At 37.7% G+C, this 22,977-nt stretch overlaps 1 protein-coding gene and 1 long non-coding RNA gene across 3 annotated transcripts in view; one reads left to right on the top strand and one right to left on the bottom strand.

Annotated features, from left to right (window-relative positions):
* DGKH (diacylglycerol kinase eta) overlaps positions 1-22,977 on the top strand; it is a 159,463-nt gene that overhangs the window by 24,860 nt on the left and 111,626 nt on the right. The gene's annotated exons all lie outside the window — the stretch shown is intronic.
* LOC120323568 lies at positions 2,236-5,077 on the bottom strand. The gene is made up of 3 exons (XR_005564147.1): positions 4,839-5,077; positions 3,653-3,766; positions 2,236-2,821 (listed from the first exon to the last, which is right to left on the bottom strand). It is a non-coding gene; the product is annotated as an uncharacterized LOC120323568 (long non-coding RNA).

Genomic DNA, 22,977 nt, shown 5'->3' with positions numbered 1-22,977 from the left:
CAGTGCCCAGCATTTTTTCCCAATGAATGTGTCAATGGTTTCAGGGACTGGATGGCAATAAAAAAATTACAGATGATCTTGAAATATGCGTATTTTTAATGATTACTCCACTTCTTTTTTTTTTTTACACTTTGTAGCTTTTTGTCCAGCAAATTTATCAAAGCCAGAACCAGAAGTTTTTTCAGAAAAAAAATATACAAAGCCATAATTCAGCAGTTCAATTAACGTCTTGGTTTCAAACCTTAGCATTAGTTTTGTGAATCAATTTATCAAGAGAACAGGCTATTTCACTGAAAGAGGGATAATTAACTCTGTAGGTGATTCTGTCTGTCTGTCTTTTGTCCAGTGGAGTCTGGAAGCAACTTAATAGCATATAAAATATTTAAAATTTCATTATCTAAAATTGCTTTCCTTAATTCCATTCACTTTACATGTTGTAACACTGAATTAATGTGTACTCTGTTCAGAGCTGCTAATGAACTGCGTTCTACTTACCTGGTTACTCCTAGCCTTCTCTAATAAAGTCATGAACTAATAACCTTCAGAGTTGAGGTATAGCAGATGTATCTGGAAAGGTGTCTGGTAATAACGAACTGATCTTCATCTGTTTTGTTATAAACAACATGGTAAAAGTATAAACTATGGGTGGTTTGGTTTTTTTTTTTTTTTTTTTTTTTTTTTTTTGAGAAAAAGGGAGTCTATTTTTTGTTACCTATATCATTTTCTAGTTAGATCTTCTTGACACTTAGGTTTACATTATCCACATATCATGTCCATGCAATACTTCTCAAGCAATGTTTTTGCATAATTGCATCATAAATGCAAATATTAATACCTTTTTCATTGAATTCATACTCCTTTTATCATGCTTTGCCTTTAGAAATTGCTTTATGATGCAAATAAATATAGGTGATATCTGTCATCTGAAATGCTTTTAACCATCAGTCTGAGTATAAAACCAGATTGCTTTCTGAGGTGAAAATAGATTGTCAGAAAAGCTATATGAAAAATTAACTAAAAAACTACTTTGCTGAACCAAATTGTTTTGCATAAAACTTGTGCAAATGCATACAGCTAACAGGGGATAATAGAAGGAAATGTAGCTTTTGTATTGTGAATGTAATTACTTCTTTTATAATCTCTAGAAGGACTAGGTAACGTGGGATTCATGTCACTTCATTTCAATGATACCAAGGTTAGCCATCTACCTTGTCACCCAAACTCCCTCTATAGCCAGTGGAACAAAAAAAGGTGCCTTTCCAAAGCAACTGCTCTCATTTCCACCCCTCCCCTTCCCATCTTTTGGCTGTCCCTTTTCTTTTTTATCACTTTCTATTATTTACCAGTTTTTACTTTATCAGTCAGTAGTAGGACTTGCTAACATGGAGCCTAATGGATGTCAGGGATATTAGCCTAGTGGGTGTCAGTTGCAGGATATTACTGCTTCCCTTCTCTTCCCAGTTCACAGTAATTTAGTTTTGGGTGTGTGTTAGCCATTCTGGGGTGCATTCATTCTCTTCTGCTGTAATATACATAACTGCTCCAAATAGTCGGAGATGATCTTCTCTGCTTCCAAAACGATGAGAGTGTTGGTGCTTGGTATAAAGTGGGTTAACAAGGCCCGCCTAGCATTTAGGTCACCTGTTGAAATGCTGTATTAATTGGAAGAGCTTGGAAGAGCTAGTTAAATAAGAACCTGAACAAGGTAGCTGTTTGTTTGGATCGCAAGAGCAAGTCACTCACAAATAACTTTTTGAATGCTCACAGTCAGTCTCACTCACTGTTCCAGGCAAATCTCACAGATCTAATCTTTCTCATGCCCTCTTCCACTACGTGAAAATGACTTTGAGTAGGGCAGTTCTACCTGTTTAAGACTGCTGTTTAAGCACAGTGTCAAGCGCTTTGTGATTTATTTTGTTAATATCTTCCTGGGAGGTATGAATCAGAATAGCATAGGAAAGAAAATTGCATTTTCATTTACTAAGTATATCAGTGAATTGAATTTACACAAGACTTAGGAGCTCAGCTGACTTTTGCAGAAGCAAACGCCGTGTAACAGGCATTAAAAGTGTTGTTTGTAAAACAGGGACAATGCATCTTGTAATGAACACCTAAGCCATTTCACTTCCCTTATGGGTAAGTAAATAGATATTACGTGTAGAAGAGACATATTAAATGAGAACAAAGGCAAGTGCAGTTCTTTGATGCTAGAATAAATAACTGATTTTGCTTTATTAGAAGATTGCTTTAGTCATCTGGTTTAGACAAGAAAAAAATTATCTTTTTTTACTAAGCTCTTAGTTAAAGACATTAGTAGAAGCTTTTAGGATGTACAGAAAAGTCAAAGTGCCATGTGTCAACTGGTTGAGGTGACCTGGTAGAGCAGAGGGCTTTTGTTCAGTAAATGTTCCAATGTTTTTACTTCATGTTGCTTCCATGCTTTTTCTTCCTCATCCTTTACTCCAGTGCTTTTGGACTTAAATCACTTGTGTCGTTGCATCCACTCTCCTTTTTTTCTTCCTGTATGTCATCCTCCCTCTTTGTTATTTTGGGTCCCACCTTGTGCCTTTCATATTTCAGTCTTTAAATTGTCTGTGGGATAGAGGTCATCTGTTGCAAGAAGGCTTTTGTGTGAACAGAAAAGGTGTTGGGAGATGAGCAGAAGTGCATTCTTTTCTATGTTTTATTTATTTTATTCATAACCCCCCATCTCTTGCCTGACCCTGGGCAGGCAGCGAGGAGAAGCAGGATGGTTGCTCCCTTCCTCAAGCTTCTGGATGGTTCAGTCTCACGTTTCTCTCCAGTTTGAACAACGCCAACGCTGATAAGAAATGCAGATGTTTAAAAATATCTCAAATAGCTGAAAATATTTGGAGTGTAGCATTCTATTTATTCGTAGATGGAAATTCTCTTTTCCTTCAAAATGTTGTGCTCATGGAACATCCCAAACTGGAAGCTCAAAATATTGCTTTATATAGCAACATTGTACTGTGCAGATTAACCAATCGGGTGAATTCTTTCTATATTAGATTATGTGAGGAGTAATAAATCTGACTGAGGGCACTGGCATATAAAAGCCTTGAGAGGCAGAGAAGCCACAGTACATATTTGAAATCTTCTATTTTGCAGATTTGTGAGAAAACTCCTGGGAAATAAGAATTAGACTAGACTTTGGTTTATGTTGAAGACATAGTTCTAGAGAGTCAGTGAAGCAGTAAGTATTATAAGAATACTAAGCTTGTGAGCTCTGTGTATCTGTACAATTAGATTTCTATGTAAAGGCAAATGTGTCAAAAAATGATGGATTTTAACTGAGCTAATATCAGCAGTAGCATTTAAGTTCAGTAAACTTAACTGTGGTGAGCATAATTCCTTGTAAAACAAATGTGTTTTATAATCGACAGTATATTGGAGGAAATCACGTTCATTTCTCAGCTCTTCTGGTCTTGTGTCTATTTATGCTTTATCCTTTGTTTCCTTCTCATATTTTAAATTATATTTTTGTATTAACAGACATCTGTCTTTATCGTTGTAATATATGTCATTATCTGTTACTGGTTTATTTTCTTAATATGCAGTGGATATCTAGTTCTTCATGTAGCAATTGTCTTCTTACATTTTCTTTAATTGTAGGTATAGAAATGTCACTTACCTGAAACTGTTTCTCCCTCTTCCTCCTAATGTTTTCTTCTCAGACTTTTCATATTCACTGCCAATAGCAAAGATCCAGAATATCGCAGTGCGGGAATCAAACTTTGTGTTGCTGCTGGAGATACAAAAATATCATCCTTGTTTTATTTTGATCTCAGTTTCTATGAAGATGAAAATTATTAGTGGTGAACACTTAGTGTAAACATTGCATAATGAGTTTATGTAAGTGGTTTGTGCCTGCTTTCATACTAAGTTTCTTAATTATTATGTCAATTTAAAAAAATACATTTTGGCAACAGTTAGTTCATCAGCTTCCTCTTGAATCTTTTTACACAAAAGTCAGATACTTTAAATCTTACTTTACTAAAATAACTATGTACTTGACATTGTTGGAACAGATATTTAGAACCTGTCAAGGAGAGTATTATACTGTGTTGCTGAATACTTACTGATGTGTGCTAGTAGATAAAATGATAGTTTAAAATACCTTAGTTTCAAAGGACAAAGAAGCAAGATAATAGTTGCCTGTTGAACACACAGCTGCATTCTTCTTTTACCTAATGTTAAGTGTTACTATTAAATGTCAACTTTTAGCATTTTATAATATTAAACAATTAAATAGGTTTGGTTTATTGATGTTTCTATTATAATGATGTATTGCACTATATGCATTGCTATAAAGCAGAAGTGTGGTCTGAATATCACTATCATCAAAAATATCTTCTTTAAATTGTTCATTTCAATAAACAGTTCTAGTAAAAAACTGTAAAATACTAAACATAAAATTAAATCAAAGAAAAATGTTCTAGTCTCAGTCTTGACTAAGTTTCCCACTTAGGGAGGGTTGTCACTGTGGTGCTTATGTGGTTATGGAAGATTAGCTTGCTAGACAGTAGAGTGAAAATGCAGATAAGGAAAAGAGGGGGGAAGCCTGAAATGAACCCATCAAAAAAGTGCACAGGTAAATGCATTGCACTGTTTGCAGAAGGATATTTCGATTAATTCAAACTCGTATATCAAAGCTATGAAAACCATCAAGCTCCTGGTCCTGTGTTTGATGTCTGCCTTGCTAAAGAAGTTTTGCCAGTGTTAACTAATGTGGTTACATGACTTGCTAATATGTTTGAAAATTCCATCTGGTCTTTCCTCATCTCAGCTTAATGGAATGCTTCTATCAGAAAGCTTACCTTTTTTCCCTGGTTTGGGCAAAACAACTAGGAACTACACTTTCCTCAGATTTTAAGTGAGGTTTTTTCTTTTGTGTCTTCACTTCAGTGTTTTTGCACTCAAACTACTAGGATGGTACTGATTCTATTAACCATTGGTGTCCCCATTCAGAGATGAATCACGGAATCATACAGTATTCTCAGTGGGAAGAGACTCACAAATTAACGTCTCCCATGGTGCAGTTTTATGTTTCTCCCTGTAAATGAGATCTTTGATGGGATCTGAGATCATAGAATCATAGAATCAGCCGGGTTGGAAGGGACCTCTGGGATCATCAAGTCCAACCCTTGATCCACTACTGCTGTGGTTACTAGATGATGGCACTAAGTGCCACGTCCAATCTCATCTTAAAAGCCTCCAAGGATGGAGAATCCACCATTTCCCTGGACAGCCCATTCCAATGCCTGATTACCCTTTCTGTAAAGAATTTCTTCCTAATAGCTAACCTAAAACTCCCCTGGCACAGCTTAAGACCATGCCCTCTGGTCTTACTGATAGCTGCCTGGGAGAAGAGACCAACCCCCACCAGGCTACAACCTCCTTTCAGGGAGTTGTAGAAAGTGATGAAGTCTCCTCTGAGCCTCCTCTTCTCCAGGCTGAACAACCCTAGCTCCCTCAGCCTCTCTTCATAGGACTTGTGCTCGAGTCCCTTCACCAGCAGCACCACCTGCTCCAGCACCTCAATATCCTTCCTGAACTGAGGGGACCAGAACTGAACACTACTCCAGGTATGGCCTCACCAGCACTGAGTACAGGGGCAGAGTCACTTCCCTGGTCTTGCTGGCCACACTGTTCCCGATACAGGCCAGGATGCCATCGGCCTTCTTGGCCACACTGCTGGCTCATGTTGAGCTTCCAATCCAAACTCCCAGGTCCCTTTCTGCCTGGCTGCTCTCCAGCCACTCTGTGCCCAGCCTGTAGCGCTGCATGGGGTTGTTGTGGTCAAAGTGCAGGACCCTGCACTTGGCCTTGTTGAACCTCATCCCGTTGGAATCAGCCCAACTCTCCAGTCTGTCCAGGTCCCTCTGCAGAGCCCTCCTGCCTTCCGGCTGATCGACACCCTCCCCCCAACTTACTGTCATCTGCAAATTTGCTGATGGTGCACTCAATCCTCTCATCTAAATCATCAATAAAGGTATTAAACAGGACTGGGCCCAACACCGATCCCTGGGGGACACCACTAGTGACCGGCCGCCAACTGGATGCAGCACCGTTCACCACCACTCTCTGGGCCCGACCCTCCAGCCAGTTCCTAACCCAGCACAGAGGGCCCCTGTCCAAGCTGTGGCCTGCCAGCTTTTTCAGGAATATGCTGTGGAAGAGGGTGTCAAAGGCTTTGCTGAAGTCCAGGTAGACACATCCACCGCCTTCCCCTCACCCACCAGGCCGGTCATCTGATCATAGAAGGAGATCAGGTTGTCCTTCCTAAACCCCTGCTGGCTGGGTCTGATCCCTTGTCCATCCTGTAGGTGCTGTGTGATTGCACTTAGGATGATCTGCTCCATAACCTTGCCAGGCACTGAGGTTATTTATGAAAATAAATTAATTTTTTTTACCTCAGTTATTTTATTGATCCAGGTTGCATCACGATAGTTGACAGAGGGGTGGAATACTGGTCAGTATATGGGTAATGGGGAATGAGAAGGAGAGAATGAGCATCCTAGGCTGAATTTGCATGGAGGAACCAACCTGTTGTGCAACCCAGTGAAGTTTCCTACCTTATCAGGAGAGAAGGGAAGATGCCTCTGAAGGCCTCCAGAGGGAGATCCTGTCCACCTCAGCTGAGGCGCCTCAGGTTTAAAGGGGATTCAGAATAAAGCTTGCAGTATAATTAAGATTACCTGTAAATTCCCTATCAGCTGCTACAGCTCCATCATTAAAAAATGTTTAAAATTACCTGGATTGATTTTCCATGAAAAAAATCTGTTTAAGTTGCCAGGTCACAATAATAAAATTTTTATTTTAACCTTAAGATGCTGAATTTCACTCCTTCTCAGTTCAGATATTCCTATTTATAGACTTAAAATGCCATGGCCCTAAACATATGTGAAATGGGAAATATGTTTTATTTTTCAGCTGTGCTCTATGTCGATATCCAGATTGCTATTTAAGGAAATAAACTGTAAAGCAAGGCAAAACAGCTAAAAATAGGACCCACTAAAACTAACACGCTCATCCAAGTAGAGCATGTGGAAAACTTCCGTTCAGCATTATGGAGATAAATTTTACAAAAAAAAAATATTATGTTAAACTGGGAATAAGCAGCCTTTTAACAGAGGAGGGGAGCTATGTCAGTCTATTAGTTTAAAACTAGAAAGCATTGGGGAGAGGAAGAGGGAGTTTTGTGCAGCCTAAGTGGTGGACTTGGTCTGGTTCAGAAATAATTGGGGGAAAAAATTGGGAACCAGGAACTAGTGAGAAGAAAGCTGGGATGTTCGATTAAGGTGTGTCTGTATATCATATTTCATGCCACGTCAACCTAGTGGCGAACTTAAACAGAGTATCTCCAGTTGAGTGATTGGAATTTGGGAAATAAATTGGAGATGTCATGGTGCCTTCTAAATGTACCACCAGAGCAAAGACTTTAATTCTGTTTTTTATGCTTTTTGCACACGCTTTTTTAAAATCCCTTTTTCTTTTTTTTTTTTCTGTCCAAGCAAATGTTTTCATGTAGATAGAGCATTTTATGCCTACTCATGTGAAGAAGTATTGTGTTGGATTATTAAGTCTAATTAAAAAAGGTCAGCTAGAGAAAAAACACACTGTTTTAAAATGAGATTGGGAAAAAAAGATATTAGAAAAAAAGTAAATATATTTTACTGAAAGGGCAGAAGACTAGATGGAATGAGTAAGAGGGAAAGACATGATCTGCCATACCAGTGTTGGTTGCTATAACTGAGCAAGTTGGGACAGACCTGCAGTGCACCAGGAAGTGAAAATCAGTTATTTGTAGAGCATGAATTGTGTGGGAAGGGGAATAAAGTGCAATCTTTCCACTTCATTTAACCCAAGCACTGAAATTTGTACAAAGGCCTGGTTTAACTGCCATCCTGGTCTATCACTTGAGCAAAGATGAGGTTAAAATTTACATCAAAATAAGATAGTATTTTGGCACTGGAGTAGATTCCAGTATCTTGAATTCTGTTGTTAATTTATTTCCCAGTTTAATAAGCATACCTCCTTATTGTGGAGCTCTTGATGGTGTAATCCATCTTCATCACTAAGTTTAGTTCTGCTTTTATAAATACAAACAGTTTCTGCGATACAAGAATCATAGAATCATAGAATGCTTTGGGTTGGAAGAGACCTTAAAGATCATCTAGTTCCATTCTTCCTGGTGTGGGCAGGGACAGCTTTCACTAGACCAGGTTGCTCAAAATCCCATCCAACATGGCCTTGAACACCTCCAGGGATGAGGCATCTACAACTTCTCTGGGCAATCTGTCCCAGTGCCTCACCGCCCTCCCAGTAAAGAATTTCTTCCTGATATCTAATCTAAACCTACTCTCTTCACTTGGAAACCATTCCCCCATGTCCCCCTTACAAGAGCTACATGCTCTTGTAAAACAAGTCTCTCTCCATCTTTCTTGTAGGCTCCCTTCAGGCACTGGAAGGCTACAATTAGGTCACCCTGAAGCCTTCTCCTCTCCAAGCTGAACAATCCCAATTCTCTCAGCCTTTCCTCGTAGAGGAGAGGTGCTCCAGCCTTCTGATCATCTTGGTAGTCCTCTTCTGGACTTGCCCCAACAAGTCGATGTCCTTCCTTTGCTGGGGACTCCTGAGCTGGATGCAGTACAAAAAAGGGAATAATTTTTGCCAACAGTTTTAATATCTCTGATTCTTTCACAGAACTACTTTTGCAGAAGGTTTCATTTATCCATTTTTGTACGATGTTGACCTACTATTCAGGAGAAAAATTTCAACTTGTCGGGAACATAAAACAGAAAAATTTATTCTCTATTTGAGATTACGAAGGAGCGTTGGCTTATTAATCCAAAGGAGAACAGCTGTATGTGTGAGACCATATATACAGCAACTGTGCCTAAAATTCATATTGTGATGAGACATTTTACAGGGTATGAAATTGTGATGCACAGAACTGAGCCAGTTGGCTATGCTGATCAATACAAACAAGAAACATAAGTTGCTTGAGAAAGAACTGTGAGTGTTTACAATTTGTAGAAAAAAAAGGTGATAAATGAATGCAAGCAAAAAGCATTTTTTCTAGGAAATAGAGTCAGTCACTCTGGAGACAGGGAGCTCTTGTTATTTGTTTTGATTACTCTGGTTTAATAATTATAACTCATGTTAATTCAGAAACCAGATGTTAAGCTGATGAGAACAAATCCATTGTTATGTTTTGATAGTTCTGTTGTGAATTTTTAGTTCGACTTCAGTAACTAAAGTCCCAGTGCAGTTAGTGGAATCCCTGGGGTAGGAGTCAGATGAAGCCCCCAGACTCTGCTGAACTCCCCTGAGTGCATTACACAGCTGGATGAACCTCTGCATCAGTGAAATAGTGGTGATAACCCTTCCATCTCCCCACAGGATGGAAGCACTGCTAAAGTACATCAGAAGGGATGGTCTAGTGAATTGGAGATAAATTGGGACTGCACCCAAATCCGCTGCTGAGGGTTTTTTAAATAGTTTATTTATTCTGTTCTTTGACTCATCTACTTCACCTGTTGTCTGCAGTGGATGATGTACTTCTTGATGAAAAGTGGGGGATCAGCACTTGACATGTGGAGTAAAAAGCCTGTATTTTCAAGACAAAAGTAATTAAAAAAGATGTGGTGGGGAGTGTGATCTAAAGGTAGAATCTGAGAGCTTAGTTTTCCTTGGGTGTAAGTAATAGTTAAAGCTGATATTCCTTGTTTTGTAAGCATTTTCAATTTTGATATTTTTCTCACATGTTTTGATAGCTTTAAGTATCTTTAACAGTTGAATCAAATAACATAATAAAGCCATTGAGTTAGAAATGTGAAGAGACCAGTGAATAATCCCTGTAAGTCAAAAAAGGTAGAGCTTTTTCTTTGCTTCAATTAAGTTTGATACTCACTTTCATAAATTTCTAAGATGTAGCCAGTGAATTAATTAGTGCTTTTAGGGGCTTTGGAGACAGGAATACAGTGTAGTAGCTCTCCTCATTTTCAAGCTTGTCAGTATTGAGCAGCAGTGTGAAAAAGACTGGAAATAAGTGTGGTTAATGTTCTCTGCTGTGAAAACAGATCACAGTCCAAATTAATATAATAACATTTTATTTAATTAATTGTTTATTTATTTACTATCTGGTCCTCTTCAGCCAAACTTTACCTTATTCTTGGGATGCAAATTTTGAGAAAGAGATGGGGCTGAGATTTTGTGTGTGCGCATATATGTAAATATATTTATACCCATACTGACATATACAGAAATATATATAAAATATACACAGCTGTGCTGCTTTTGGCATCCAGCATGGAGCTTGAAGGGTTCGAGATAACAACAGATTTCATAGGAGTGTGCTAGATTGAACTTATAGCTGTTATTGTGGTTTAGCTGTTAATTGGCAGGCTTCTGTGCTTGCCATGGGGCTTGCTTGCCTGTTAGAGTCTAGTGCTCGTTAATGGCTTCTTTTTGTAGTGACTGTTGTGGTTTGACCCCAGCCAACAACTGAACACCATGCAGCCACTCGCTCATTCCTCTTGAGTGGAATAGGGAAGAGAATGAGAAGGCTAAAAGTGAGAAAACTCGCGGTTTGAAATAAAGACAGTGTAATAGGTAAAGCAAAAGGTGCACACAAAGAAAACAGAACAAGGGTGCACACAAGCAAAACAGAACAAGGAATTCATGCACCACTTCTCCTGGGCATGCAGGTGTTCAGCCATCCCCAGGAAAGCAGGCTCCACCATGTGTAATGGTCACTTAACACCATTGTTCCAAATGTCTGCCCCTTTCTCCTTCTTCCCCCAGCTCTATATGCTGAGCGTGATGCCGTATAATATGGGATAACCCTGTGGTCAGTTGGTATCAGCTGTCCAGGCTGTGACTCCTCTCAACCCCTTGTGCACCCCCACTCTCTGGTGGGATGGGGTGAGAGGCAGAAAAGGCCTTTGTTCTGTGTCAGCACTGCTCAGCAGTAACAAAAACATCACTATGTTAACAGTGTTTTCAGCACAAAACTAAAACTTAGTGCCATACTAGCTACTGTGAAGAACATTAATTTTATCCCAGCCCAAACCAGCACATAAGTTTTTATATATATTTGTTAATTTTTGAGATTTTTTATATTATATACATACATGGCTGTTTTTATACACATACAGACTGTACATACACATGTACACACATGTGTCTGTGTATATATATATATCTGTGCACACTAAATATGTGTACTAGGCATACATGGAAATCTTTAGGGAGTTTACAGGTTTTAGGGGTTTTTGATATGTTTTCCAGCAAAGGAACATGTGGGTTTTTTTTGTTTTACGTTTTCCCCACTCTTCTTTTTCACCCCAAAAGTCATGGAGATGAATCAACATGTAGTTGCAACCCTGCTTTATCTCAAAGAGGAGAAAATTATTTGGACAATAATGTTGGTTAGAAAGGCCATGTCTTAATTACAGTTTTTAAACAGATGTGTAATTGGTGGATAGGGTTGACTGCTTTCTGTCAATATTCTGTGACTCACTACAGCTGAAAGTTGACAGCATCTTCTGGATGATGGTTGTTTTCCAATTATCCATTTCCACTGTCTTGTCTTTAATTTAATTAGTTGTTTTTTTTTTCTTTTCTCTATATGTGGTTAAGACTGATTTATTAGTGGTGTAACTGTCCCCGTGGTTTCTGAATTTTCCTTGTAGATGCACATATCTCGTACAGAAGAATCTGTCTAGATATGACTCAGTAACAGCCCATTTTCCGTCTGTTTTGGGGGTTGCATAGCTAGTTACCTATGTTAGCTTTTCCTCTGAGTCTGAATCAAGGCTTCAGATAGTCTTACTGCATTAACTGGGATGCTGTCAGTTCATTGTAAGGAAATATTGAAACAATTAAAGAGAGTCTGAGGGCAAATGCCTTTTCTTAAACAACCTCTACAATATCCAGTGATAGAATCAGTTAAGTAGGGTAATCAGACTGATAAAAGAACTTTCCTTTTCATGTATCAACTTGATAATTAGCTCAAATAATTTTTAAACACATGATTTTAGAAACTATAAGTCTTTAATACAGTATTTTTGTGAGGTCGTTAGTGCCATGTTCCATCATAATCCATCCTAATCTTCATAGTTTAGAATTGTGCCTGCTTTCCTTCTGAAACACCTTTACCTCCAGCCCACAATCCTTTCCAAAACTGGTTGGGTGCTGAGTTAAAAGATATTTAAACCTTGGTTAAATTTAAATTTAAATTTGTTAAATTAAAGTTAAATTTGTTGTGCATTATGTTCTGGTGGTGTGAGAAAATAATTGGTGGTGTATATTTTTGATAATTTCAGTTTTATTGTGCTCATAGCCTACTGAATGATATTGCTCATAATCTACCTTGATTTTGCTAATTTATTTTGCTCATAATCTACCTAGACAACTATTAAAAGAAAACCTTAAAAATTTGATTTAAAAAAAAACCTTTAAAAACTTGGTTTTATCTTTGCCTGTTTTGGTTTGCTTTTTATAGTGCTCAATTAGAACTATAAGGCAGTATATACACTTTCTAGCATTAGTTAGAGATAGTTCACCTAGTTTTAGATGCAATTTTGCATCTAAATTTCCACATTTAATCTAAATTTCTGCAGAAAAACTAATGTAGTTTTATAATTCTCTGTTTAACTTGCTAGGGAGATTTTATGCACAGAGACTGCAGTTAAGGCATGTTTTGTAAGAAAGAAGTGTACCTTTAATAACCATAAATTTTGGAATTACGTATTCTCGAAATGTTTTTCACTGCAATTGAAATGTGTTGCTGAAATCTAGTTGAAGACTTTCAGTGATTAAAATAAAAGCTTTTAAATTTCCTCCCTTTAGTATCTACTACATCTGTGCTGGTTTTAAAACTAAGTGGTGATGTGGGTAGTAGTGAATATCCAATATTAAAGCTCCACCCCCTTGCTTTGTAACCGTAACAACATCTTAAAGCAAGTTGCTTTCCCTCCTGCTCAGTCCCCAGCCTCAGAGTGGTTTATTTAAATGTAGGGCTGTATTGCCAGTTACCCTTAGTCTTTGCAATTGAAATGAGTTGATAAGCAATACAGTTGTTTGTTACTGGGAGAAAGCTCAAGTTTCTCCAGGTTAACGTTTTCAAAAATAAGCAAATTTTTTTATATCCTCCATTTTCCCCGTAAGTACTCAAACCCACCATCTCAGTTCTTAATTTGTAGGTATTTAAGATCTCTGTTAAAAGTGAAATTAGATAAGTGAGTTAGACAGTGAATTAGACAGAAAAATGTTAGCTGTAAGTCTCTTGATATGTGAATTCTCAACTGGTCACCAGACTGCGTTAGAATAACTCCGTGAAATGGCTATGAAAGTTTAATAAGTGATCTGTTTCTCTGTTTTTGTCTGTATTCATTTTACATCTTCTGTGTTACATATGTATGTGTACAGCAATAGATACTTTTACCTAACAACAGGTACCATCTGGAGTAATGTAATACTAATGTTACTTTTTTTTCCTAAGAAAAAACCACACATTTAAATTGGTAGAATAAATATTCAAACAGACTGATTTTTAAAATTCTGCTCAGTGATCCTCAGTGATTATTCTGCACATCATTCCTTTGATCTGCATGTTTTTTTAATGTCAGATTGATGTTTGGATAGAAAAGCGGCTTGTAAATACAGAATGACATAAAAATGTAAATTCTCAGATGTTAGAAAAAACAATTTTTAAAACTCTGCTTTAATGTTTCAGTCATTTACTTTGAGGAAAAAACACTTCATTTTTAAACATCCTGCTATATGCAACTTTTACCGAGCAAGCTGGACTGAGATTTTTTTATGCGCATCTCTTCATTGCTCTTGTATGCTGGATGTCCAGATACCTTCTCTTTTGAACATACAACTGTATTTCCAGCTTGTAAGGGTATGTAAAAGCTGACAGATTACTTAAACCTGCCTGCAGTGATCTGAAGCATGAGGTAAAAGGTTGACTGTTCCCAACAGAAGGAGTATTTGACATTCTTGGCTTCATTAGACATATGACTGTACATTTTGAAAAGAGTTTGAAATTGCATTGTTTTAAATAGTCAATCCATCAGCTCATTTGCTTGGCCCATATAATATTTCTAACAGTGAGAAAGTGCAAGAAATCAGAGAATGTATTTTTAACCATTGACCAAATTAACCTCAAATTTCTAGCCCTTGGGAATTACTGTTATTAAGATTTTTATAGAGAATTAACATAGTTGCTCCCTTCTGAATGTATAGAGAACTCAGATAAAATGGCAGCTTACAGTTGTTGTTAGCAATCTGCTGAGGCCTGACCACTAAGATACAAATAAAGAGTATTTTCAGCTGCTGCTTCAGTCTCAGTCTTAATACACTTTATTAAAGAAACAGAATGTAAGAAGTAAGTGGTTTGAGTCTGATCTCACCTATGGACAAGTCGTGGACTTGTTAGAATGGGTCCAGGGCACAGGTTGCCCAGAGAAGTTGTGAATGCCCCATCCCTGGAAGTGTTCAAGGCCAGGTTAGATGGGGCTTTGAGGTACTGGGTCAAGTGGAAGATGTCCCTGCCTATGGCAAGGGGATTTGGAGATAAATGGTCTTTAAGGTCCCTTCCAACCCAACCCATGATTCTGTGCTTTTTACCATGCTGCTTCGAGTCAGGCCGGTGGTATAATCACAGGTAGGACTCTGATTTACAAAGGAAGCAGTCTATGACTCACAAAATGGAACTCATTAGAGGAAAAAGTTTTGCAGTTTTCAACAGCAGGGAAAAGTCTTATGAAGTGTAACAGAGGGTGAAATAACATTTTCCAACTTCATGTTAATAGAGTTCATCCCATCCGTCCAAAAGAGGATCCAGCTGTACTCCTCAGTACATGTTGAAAGCACAGTTAAACATCAGCTTTTTTTTTTGTGTGTGTGTGTTTATTAGACCAGAGAAAGAGCCTGTGTCTCTTTTATTACTGCATAATCTATTGCCTAAATTATTTCTGTGCATGATGTGAAGAATGAGAGGTGATTTCCTCTCGCATAGTGTTGGGTAGCTTTTTTTTCCCATACCACTGCTGGGGAATATTTATGAGAGTATTTATGACAGTAGACATACTAGTCCCCTTTTTTGTCCCCACCATTAGCATGTGGACCACTAAACACCATAGGGAGACCAACTGTATGGCAGTTCTCCACATCCACATTGTGTCTGTGTCCAGCTGTGTCACTTCTATGCTCTGCAGTACCTATTACATAGAATCACAGTTTGTGTTGGAAGGGACCTTTAAAAGGATCATCTAGTTCCAACCACCCTGCTATGGGCAGGGGCACCTTCCACTAGACTTAGTTGCTCAATGCTACATTAAACCTGGCCTTGAACACTTCCAGGGATGGGGCATCAAGAGCTTCTTTGGGCAACTGTGCCTCACTACCCTCGCAGTAAAGAATGTCTTTCTGTATCTAATCTAAACCTACTTTCTTTCACTTTAAGTCCATTACCCTTTGTCCTATTCAAGTTGGATATTTGATGTCCCCAGTTTGTTTTTAGGGACAGCTAAGAACTTGATAGCCATTCTCAAAGACATTAATAGACCAAGTTGTAGCTGTATCAGAGACTTCCTTCTGTCTATGCTTAGCAAAATAAATTTAATTCTAGTGGCTAAGCGGACACTGGGGGAAAGGGCTTGAATTTCAATAGGAGTTTCTAGGCTTAAGATGTGCATTTTGACCTCATCCTAAGAGAAGACTAGATGTGCAGAGGAATGCACCCTGTCATTAGCAACACAGTGCTGTTTGTTTTAGGAAAGTCTAATGGTATGTTGACGTTTCAGAGCAATGAATTCCCTACAATTTGGAGCCAAATCAAAGCTGTTGAATAGATTTAAATAATGAAAGTTTTGAAGAAAGATGCCTCTGTGGATGTTTTGAAATGCCAAGAGAATGATTTGATAGGATTACTGAAAAGTAAGTAATTCACACAGCTTTGAAACAATTAATTATCATCCTGTATAGTCTACATTTTCTGGTGAAGAAAGGCTGTTGCTTTCTCACTGGGTTTCATACACTGGGCACCAGAACAAGGAGATTTCATAGTCATATGTTACATAAAGTTTGAAGACTTTGACTGTGTGTCACAGCTCCCTGCCTTCCCCCTTTCTTCCCCGCATCCCCTCCACTCCCAACTCTGCCCCCCATCTGAAGCACTGCATTGTAGAATATTTTCCATAGAAACCTCCATGGGGATTTCTTTGTACAGTTCAAACTTAGGATCAAAATTTTGATGGTTTTCTGTAGTAGCAGGTGTGCTTTTAGTAGCTGCTGATTCAGAGATTGTGTCTCTCTCCTGGCTGGTTCCTTCTGCTTTCCCTGCCTTATCTTTGTGGGAAAAAAACCCAATACAAAACCAACACTAGGGAAGAAGTGATACAGACTCAGGCAGCTTTATTTTAATTGCATATAGTTGGTAGATGGGAAAAAGTATGGGAAAGGAAGAAAATGAGGTCAGCATTGCAAAGATGTGAAAGTATTGTTTCACTGAGGTGAATTTGGGATTTGCACATTATCTGGCCCGTGGCTACTGCTGCTGTCTGAAGAACTACACTTTTAATTATTTTTAAGGGTACCGAGAGTCTGCGATTGATGTCCTTTTGTTGTAAACTAGATTGTCTAACACTTTTCATTATAGAAGATTTTTGTACCTCTATTATTTTTAAAAGACATTCTATTAAGTCTGTTATTTACTGCAGATCTTTGGAAATCAACAGAGATAACTGCAAAGCCAAAAAAAGTGCTTTTTCTTTGTTGCTTGAAATCCTAGAGTGTTTTTTTAGCTCAGTTACAAAAGATCGAAAACAGATATTCTTTTTCTCCTGTTGCTTTTGTTGTCTGCAGAATTTTGGCAGCTTGTCAAAACAGTGTCTGAGCACAAATATTCTTATCAAAATCTGGTCCCACACTTTCTGTCAGCAGTGCACAGTGCTTTACTGGAAAGGAGGAAGGAAATGGTATCACTGGGAAGAAGAATCTCCAAGAAGGGCAGGTTTGTTTTTTTTTTATTTTATAATACACAGTTAACAGATGGGCAGAGCTCAAGGAGTTTGGTAAGAGTGAGGGCAAGATGGTGGGGCTGATAGATCACTATGCATGTAGGGAACGAAGCCAGAGATTACAAGGACAGGAAGGCTGTTCTTACGAATTGGATGAGTGATATACAGAGGAGGCTGTGTATGAGCCTTGCTTCCTCTTTAAAGGATTAGTTAAAGCAGTGGATGGCCACTAAAATTGCAAGTTGTCCCCTTTTTGGATGCTATTTATGGCAAATTGGAGTCTTATCACTTCTCCTGAGGTACAGGGGAATATTACATGATAACTCCATCTCTAATCTACAGGAATGAGAAATCTGTGAATTTATGACTAGAAACAAGTTCTGAAGTTCTGCCCTCAGCTCCATCAGTGATTTACTGTCCTTACTTGTAAAAGAGGAAAGGTAGCATGTTCTTATTCCACAGGGCAGATAAGAAAATAACATGCACTAATGCTTGAATGCTGTGATTGTAAAAAGTGTCTTATTAAAAGGAAATCAACAGTTCTGAAGCCAGCTTAAAAGACTGAGTAGCACAGCATCCCCAAATGATCAGGGCAAAAAGAAATACATGATTTTCCTGCTCTTTGAACATCCTGTATCCTGCTCACTGTCTCATCTGCCTGGAGTGTGGCTTCAGTGGGGAGAAATAGCATAACATTTTGTAATTGCAGATCTGTAAAAATGTTTTTGTGATTTACAGAGCTAAATAATGATCTCTCAGCCAAACTATTCTGATTTTAGTTAGTTTCTTAGTGCTTGACTTTGTCACTTGAAAAATTGTTCAATGAATGTAATGTGATAATATTTTTGAAATAAAGATAGAACCAGTATAGATATTTCTTTCTTTGTTCCTCTCTTTTCCTTTACAATTATAAAATGCTTCTCATGCTCCAAATAGTAACATTTGTATTGCTAATGCTGATTGTATAATTAGGGCTTTTAATTTTCTGTACGAAAAGTAGGAGTGGGTTTTTATTTTTTTGTTGTTGTTATTTTGTGTAAATAGTAAAGTGCTACAGAGTATAATTAGATGTCTCTGCTGGCCTGTCTTATTTCCGGAGATAGCTTCTCTATTTGGTTTTGGTGTTGTATTAAGTCTGGCTAGAAGTAGATGTTTTACAGCTTGCAAAGGGATTGTATCAAACTTTCTCTCAGGCTTCTTTCAGCTAAAGCTCTTTACCAAGAAATTCTAGTAATAATTTTAGTAGGAAAAATTTCTATTTATAGGTCAGCTCCCTATACTCACTTTTTTTTCTTGTTATGTTCCTAGAGAGCTTTAGGAATGAAGGGAAAGTACATTTACCAAAGTCTTCCTTATACAGACTTTTTATCTTCTGTTTATTCTGCGAAGAAGACATTACCTGTTTTGAGGCACTGTCTGCTGCTAGTAGGGGTGAGCAACTTCCAGTTATAAACTCATGACCTCCTCACTCTGTTTTTTGCGGAATGTGGCTGTTATGCAGAATTTTCCAGAGTGTGCCACCCTGTATTGTAGGATTCATCCTCCTCTTCTCTCTATTTAATCGGTTCTTAGAAAATAAGTCTTTTGTGTAGTAAAAGAAAAGAAAAGGTCTGTGGAAGAGAAAAGATGATAAATACTTTAACTCATGCTTTGGTTTAATCACTTTCTGCTCTTCCAGTGAAATCTCTGTGTTTGGGACATTGTACTGTGAAGAACTGTTTTCTGAGGCAGTTCTCCAAGCTGTACATGGATATTCAAACCTATTTGGCTGCTCAACCACCACTTATTGTTTGACTAGACTGTATTTGCTTATAAACTTCTCGGACTTTAGTAACTTATTATATAGTAAGAATGATCCAATAGCTTGAAGATGCAGAAGGGGGAGAATATTGTCTTCATGTCTCATTATTTTCTTGGTGAATTTTCTTTTATTTTCTTTTTTTCGTTTTATTGAGGTGATAAATAAATTTTAATCTGATTTAAAATAGAATTTGATTCTTTAGATATACCCTTGCCTATGGCACCTTAATTGAACATTGGAAGAGTTCTTTTTAGGAGAAAGTGAGAGAGCAATTAATATCTTCCTCTTTAACTGTTTTCATGTAATGATTTCTCATCTCTGCAGTGCTGAAATTCCTTCAGTTCTCTTGGCTGAGTTAGAACTTTCTTTCAGTGGAAATTTGGGCACCTAGGGGCAGTTGACACACTACAGTGTGTGGATGTGGGAAAGGAAAGGAAAATGAAAGCTGGAATAGAAAAATTATAAATCTTGCGGTTTGGTAACCAAGAGAGCTGGTCCTTTGGAACTGAACTTCTGATAACATCACTGAGCCACAGAAAAAAAGAAAAGTGTATTAATGAAATATGTTTTGGACTAGGGTGATGTCTTAGAGCTTACTTTTGTTTAGTAATATTGTACGTTTTCCTCCTTTTCTTAAACACTTGACCCCCTTGTGCAAAAGGCTGAACCAGCAAAATTTAAGTAACTGCAACATATTGGGTGGACTTTTTTCAAATTTCTCAGTTCTTTTAGAAGAAAATTACTTGGTGTTATGATCGAAGAGATCAGCAAGATCTGCTTCATGAGAACCCCAAATTCTTGTGGTATGTAACTTGGTCCAGGGTATAGACTTCAGACTTCTTTAGATATCAGTTACATGTGTTAAATTGGATATAATATATATGAAAATTCAGTCAATAACTAAACCTTCCTTTGGCAAAATTGTGGGACCAGACATTACATGCAGAGTAGCACTACTTCTAACTCTTGAGTAACTACTTGAAGTATCATTCATTTTAAAATCTGCTGTATTGTGGCTTGGATTATCATCTATAAATAGGAGAGGACCCCAAGAAAAATAGTTTAAGTTATGGGTGATGTACCACATTTTGTTGATGTAGTACAATAAGTCTCTGTCTCTTAACAGTCAACTGTACGCAGCAGGTGAATAGGATCATGCCAGCTCTTCAGTTCCTTCTGCTAGAACTTAACATCCTTAAATTCCTTTGCAATCTCTGCAGGCACAGCTTATACCTTGTGTTCTCAGGCAAATCTGTAGAATGATACACCCTATAGTGTATTTTGCTGATACTTATTATTGGCATTTCAATATTTAATTGAAAAATCTATTCAGATACCTGCTGATACTGACTATTGTGAGAGCACATTTTTCAGTTATGATCTTCAAATTCTTAGAGTTTGTAAGTAATCCATATTACTTTCTTTAATGTCACATTTCCATTTGTATTTTCCCCAAGTAAAGTTTCCCAACCACTTTTACAACCATGCAAGGCTAACTTCATGTCTTGTGATGAGAATGTCACAAGGGATTGTCAGAAAGCTTTAAACCATGTTGCTTTTCTGTACCCACAGGTTTGTTACTCTATTGTACTTTTCTGTATTTTCCTAGGAAAAATAATTTGACCGTTATTCTTTTGCCCTTTCTTTAGCCTCTTTTTAACGACAAGAATAATGTTTTTCTCCTTGGTCTTCAGAGATGTATTTCTCTGACTTCTCAAAGGTTATTGCTGATGTTCTGGCACAGATTGTGTCAGACTGCAGCCAAATCTAAGAACTGATGACTTTTGCCACTTGTTTTGGAAAGGTGGGTGAAGGGATTTGAAGTCTATACTTGTGCAGCCACTACTTGCCAGCTTTAATTTTCCCTCCTCCCCCTTCTTCAGCAGGAGAAATCTTAATCTTGCTGGAGCAAAATAAGATCTACAGGGTTTTTCTTCCTTCACTGCAGTTTTTTTTTAATAATGTATTAATTTTGTTTTAATGACTTGCTCCAAATAGGAAAAAAAATGAAACAGTGGAAAAGCTTTCCATTTGAAGCAGTGTCTTGGTTAGAATTAGATTAAATGATGAAACGATTGTTGTTTAATGGCCAAACAATTTCAGGAATAAATGTCATGTTGCAAAAAATAACCTCTTTAGTGTCCTTTGGTTATGTTAAGGTTATAAGCTCATTTGCCTATGTCTGTAGTCTGCAAATCAGTGTCAGCAGAGATAGCAAGTACAGGCCGTAATTACTGGTTTGTGCCAGGATGTTGAGTGTGAAAATAACTGGGTGTCATTGAAGAGGTTAGATTACCTGTTAAAGCTGACAAGATATAATTGCTTATGAACCACTTTCTTTAACAATGAACATTGTATTACTTGAGGCTGTTTCTTCTTAGCATAGTCTCTATGCCTCGCTGTAAAACTGGTTTTAATTAGAGCTTGAAACAGCTATGAATTAAGTGCTCATTTATTTTTAGCCAGGATAAATATTAACTAAAAGAGATTTTTCCTCAGATTTATATGAGTAAAGGGTGATATCAGACAAATATTTGAAAATGAAGATACCAGTAGATTAATTGAGTCTGAAACAAAGGACTTCAGGTCCATAGTGTGTATATAGAATGTCTGTCTTTTAATTGATTTCACCTTGACAGTGCTGAACACTGAAATTATCACACTTTAACATGATTTTCTTGATTGCAGCAGTGTGTAGACTCTCAATAGACCTTTTCAGTTGTCTGCTCTTGCATAGCAAGCTGAGGTTGTTGGTAGTAAAGTGTAATCCTCATATTGTCATAGCTACCTTACTAGGTGCAGGTTTGGGAATGAAGGTTTTGTATATCAGGGCTGCTGGTAGATGCTGGTATTTCTGGGATTCTCAAGTTGTGACAAATGACATAAATGAAGTATATATATATTTGCTGCACTTCACAGGGACTTGATTTCTTTTGAGGGTTCAGTCACTGTTATGGGTCTCTTTAGGCATCCGGAATCTGTGGAGGTTTTGTGCCAATCTTGTGCAAGTGCCTTTGTATCAAAACTACTTGTGCAATGGGAGCAAATCCCTGAAAGAATGTAAAAGTCCTTCCCATACTAAGAGTGATAGCCAGAATGTGGCTCACAATACAGAGCTGATCCCTGTCTAGCTGAGTGCTACGTGAATTGTTTTGTAAGGGTATGTTATGCCTATTTCCTAGACCTGGGATGACTATGCCTGGTCTACAACATGAAAACTTCACCACACAAGCCCATCCTGTTTTGTGTTCAGCACTAATGTGGTGGATATCCAATCCTTGAAGCATTTCATGTGACAGTCTGGAGTATGTAAGAAGGGTGATGATGTCCAGTCCACACTTCATGGTCCAAATACAAATAAGCCTAGTGTTTTGATAAAAATGTAGTATGGGAAGAAGTTTTGTCACTCCTTCTTCAGTAACTGATTTTTATATGACTCTTTACAGATTGGTCAGCTAATGGTAAACATTCTTATATATTGTTTGCATTAATGTTTCATTCTATGGAATCTATCTGTTTTGTTGCAAAATAGCTCAGCTTTGTACTGTATTTTGAAGAGTATTTGTCAAGGCTTCTGAGAGAAAACATCAATTTTGGACTTATCCCTTTTTTCTTCAGTCTTTGAAACAACCAGTGAATTCAACATCATTTGACAAAAATTTGCTTGAGGACCTTTAGAATGGGTTCTCAGGTATGAAATACTCCATGGCCTGATTTTACCTTTTCCTTTCTCACTGTGATCGATCTCTTCATCGCTGTATGTGTAGACTGTACCTTCCATGGCTATGTGTCATGGAGGAATTAGTTAGGTCTTGAATCAGTTTTAGGAGAATTGTAGAGCCTTATAGTGATTTGGTTTGAGTTGGAAGGGATTTTTTAAAGATCATCTAGTCCAACCCCTCTGCAATGAGCAGAGACATCTCAGTAGACCAGTTTGCTCAAGGTCCCATTCAACCTGACCTTGAGCACTTCCAGGGATGGGGCATCCGCAGCTTCTCTGGGCAACCTGTGTCAGTGTCTCATCACCATTGTAAAAAATTTCTTCCTTATTTCTAATCCAAATCTGCCCTCATGTAGTTTAAAACCATTATCCCTTGTCCCATAATTTTTTTCCATACA

This window comes from Pipra filicauda, unplaced genomic scaffold (assembly GCF_003945595.2).
Source record: "Pipra filicauda isolate LSUMZ 115617 unplaced genomic scaffold, ASM394559v2 scaffold28_size6257848_pilon, whole genome shotgun sequence".
NCBI lineage: Eukaryota > Metazoa > Chordata > Aves > Passeriformes > Pipridae > Pipra > Pipra filicauda.
Note: the sequence above shows the minus strand (reverse complement) of the source record. Positions and strands in the feature narration are given on the sequence as shown.